We start from the raw sequence: 3,921 nt of genomic DNA on the forward strand, positions 1-3,921 counted from the left end.
CGCACACACACACACACACACACAGGAAGTTCTGTGCAGATCCAACGCGGAGTCCTGCTGGGCTGGACTTCAAAGCCTCCGGCTGAACGCGTAGATCAGAACCAAAGCCCGGCTCTCCATGGACGCCCAGGCCTCCTGGGGCCGTCCCACACTCACAGCAGCTAAAATAAATCGCCTCTAATGTCAATCTGCTCTACAGCGCAGCTTCACCAGCTCGACCCGGTCCTGTGGGACCGGTTGGTTCTGGACGGCTCTGTTGGAGCCTAAACTCAAAGTTCCGATGCGGATAAATGGAGCTGACATTCCAGAGGAGCTCATTAAATTCCCGGTTCGGTTGCCAGTAAAACAGTGACGAGGAGAAAAGGCTTTTAAAGAGTTCCCACTTCCATATATTTACCGTCTGCAGAGCATGGAGTTCTGGTCCAACGGTCCCACCGCGGTTCTGGCAGAAACTCCCCTGGAGAGCCAACAGAAACCGTTAAAAATATCATTTCAACCCGCAGCTCAGAGCTTCTTCATGAGATACACCTGCAGTCCAACATCCTGCCACCAGATCTCAGAACAAATCAGCAGCAGCAGAGAGACGCTGCCAGGCTGACATGAACCGAAACCTCACAGAAATACGTCTGACGCCATTTTGAATCGATATCATGAGGAATTCAGGCAGTTCTGAGGACAGAAACTGTTTTTACTGGAGGCATAATGACAGTTTGTGGCATTAAAACGGAATATTTGACGCTAAAGTGAAGCTGGTCCCACTAGCATTGGTGATTTTTAATATGGGCCATGTGGGCGGTTGCACTGGGCGCTAACATGAAAGGGGGCACACAAACATCTCGTTTTTAAAATATATATATGTATTTACCAGCCAGTTGAACCCAGAGCAAGTTTTTTATTGCTTTTATGCAGGGACAGGGACCCGCGAGTGCTGAGAGAGCACGACTGCTAACTGTTAGCAAACATAACCTGATCTCCAGTTCTCCTGTTTTCTACATTTATTTATGCAAAACCAGGACATTTTAAGAAACTGGTATTTCATAAACAGCTGCTGGAGGCAATAGAAGTGGAGGTTGCCCAGGGCGCCATTCATGAAGGGGCTAAAAGTATTAGCATCTGCATTGCTAAGTGTTAGCTACTACACTAACATCCTGGTCTGCAGTGTTCAGACTGGGTTTTCCTCCACTGTCTGTCCTGTCACCGGTCAGCTGCATCTCCGTCGTCGTGCTTTTGGAAAAACTCAAGGACTGTCTGTTAGCCGCCAGCTGTGGCTACAATGTAGCTCAGCACCATCACATGAATGAATGACTGGAGATTAAAGTCCTTGGATTTGATAAAGTGCTATTCAAATGAAGGCCACTCTGTTTGGTGGTGAAAATATCTGCAGTTGCTTTGAAAATGAAGACCTTCAGGTATTGTAATCTACTTAAAAAGAAGTGAAAGCAGATGGCAGCGCGAGCCGAGGCGTCCAGAGGAGCCTGACTGTCAGATGACCTGATAAAAACACAGAGGACTGAAGACAAGGAGCCAGGCTCAGGTTTCTGGGCTGACCGAGCAGCAAAGCGTCTCATCGGTTAAAATCAGAGGAAGAACTAGGAATTCTGCTGCAGACGCATTGACTCTCCTGCTGACAAGCAAACAGCTCACCCTGATTTTTACCCCATACAAATATTACTCTTCCTCTCATCCTCCTCCTCTTCATCTTCTTGCCTCTCTCTCTCTCTTTGCTTTCATCTGTTCTGCAGCTCCTCCTCCTGTCTCTAGTTTTAGGCTCAGCTGGTGCAAAACTAAAAACCTCATTATCCACTCAAGGATCCACAACGAAACAAAGGAGCAGATGCATGATGGGAATGAATGTCGGATTAAATTCTGCTTTACAACTTTTGAACACTTCTGATTTCAGTAAGGAAAAGGCAGAAAGGATAACTGAAAGGATTTAAAAAATAAAATGGGCTTAAATTGATAAATCCTCGGTTTGAACAGTGAAACACAGACATGATGCAGGTAAGTTCAGTATGAAAACAGGACGGAAGAGACTGAAAAGTTTTGGTGATAAAGCAGGAAACAAACATAAAAGTGTTTCCCAGAACTTCTAAAACTATGTTCAATAAACAGATTCATCTAAGGCTGTTTTCAGACCTGAGGTCCAGTAGATTCGGTTCCACTGAGGAACAGAATCAGCATTTGTCACGTGAACCAACCTGTTCCCCTCCTGGCCTGTGGGGGCGCTGCACCAACAACCACTTAAAACACTGAATAATCAGTAATAGAATCATCACTCGCCCTACACTGACGACTTCACCTTTCTAACACATGTGGCCTAGTCAAATCCTACGCTATCATCAGGAAAATGTTTGGAGCGTCAAGCAGCAACGACCCAAATGTTGAGCACATTAATGACTGACGACCAAATACTGATCCGTCAGTATTATTAACCTCTTACTGCCTTCATGTGTCTAATGCAGGACTTGGAAAAAGAAAAACTTTTGAGAAAAAATGTTTATTATAAACATGAGAAGTCCAGTTTTTTTCTCATTACGCATTTAGTTTGTTCTGTGGGGATTTGAGCCGTTTCATCCTCTTCCAGAGCAGCTCGTACTCCTGAGCGGCACGAAGGAAAAACGACTCTAATGCGAGTTAAAACAACTACAGACCTGGTGAAAACAAAGCAGCAGAGCTGAGTGTGAAACAAGGACGGAGGAGAGAGAGAGAGAGCGAGGGAGGAGAGGAGGGAGATAAAGAGACGTTTAGAGGAGAACAAATGCAAATGTGCAGCAGAGAGGAGGCTGCGAGTCGTTTCTGTCCAAACAGCGTTCAAACGCCGACAGGAAGCCGCTTCCTGGGTTTTATAACGCCGACCTTCAGAACAGCAGGGCCCAATGTTCATTAGAGCAAAATGCCAGACGACTCATTAAACTTTTATTCTCTGACACATAATTACCCCGACGGAACATGACGGCGTTTTCACTGCTGCATACAGAAAATAATCCACAAATCAAAGGAGCTGAAGGAGCCGAGTCAGCACTTCCGTGACGACATGATGGTGAATGAATGAATGAAACTTTATCAGAAGTTACTCTGGGTTCACTTCAAATGTGATGGACAGAGAAGGAAAAGAAGGAGAAACGTCTGCATCTAAACCTGCAGGAAGAGAGAAAACAAAACCAGAAACCACAAACAACAAGCATCTATAATAATCATCAATAATAGTTATCAAGTCAATACTAGGTGTTAGTTTACTTTTTATAACGAATAAGCTGCACTGATCTTTACTAATTAAAGAAGTTAAAGTTTAGAGATGTTCGTATTGAAGACACCTGATCCAACAGTTAAACTGTCTTGGTGAACAGTTCATTCATCTAGTTCAGTAGTTCTTAACCTTTTTTCAGGTACCAAACCCTCCAGTTTCATATGTACATTCACTGAACCCTTCAGTAGTGATAAATTAAATGTTCCCCCCCAAATTCAAGACATAGGGGTGACCCAACTAGAGTCTAGTTGGGTCACCCTAAGATCACTAAGTCTTCTTAAAGGTAGAGTCTCTGAGAACAGTTCTTCAAACTATATTCAGTGTTTTCAGCAAAGTTGGTCTGACTGTCCAGGAACGACCCAAAGTATTTAAAATCTGCCACAGTTTCAACAGGTTGGCCATCGAGAGAAACTGGAACCACTTTAAGGTCTTTAGATCATTTAATTAGCTCTACATTCTTAAGAGAATGAAAAACTAATAATAAATAATAAAGACTTTGTGGTATTCTGATTTAGTAACGTAATTATATTAGTTGTGTTACCACCCCACGCCACTAGAGGCAGTAGCAACCCCGAAAAGATGCGAGGAGCAGATTTAGAAGTTCACTGAAAGCTACAGAATTTGGTAAAAACTGTGAGTTTTGCTGAAGTTAATAAAGACACAAGTTCAAATCC

This window comes from Poecilia reticulata, linkage group LG18 (assembly GCF_000633615.1).
Source record: "Poecilia reticulata strain Guanapo linkage group LG18, Guppy_female_1.0+MT, whole genome shotgun sequence".
Classification (NCBI taxonomy): Eukaryota; Metazoa; Chordata; class Actinopteri; order Cyprinodontiformes; family Poeciliidae; genus Poecilia; species Poecilia reticulata.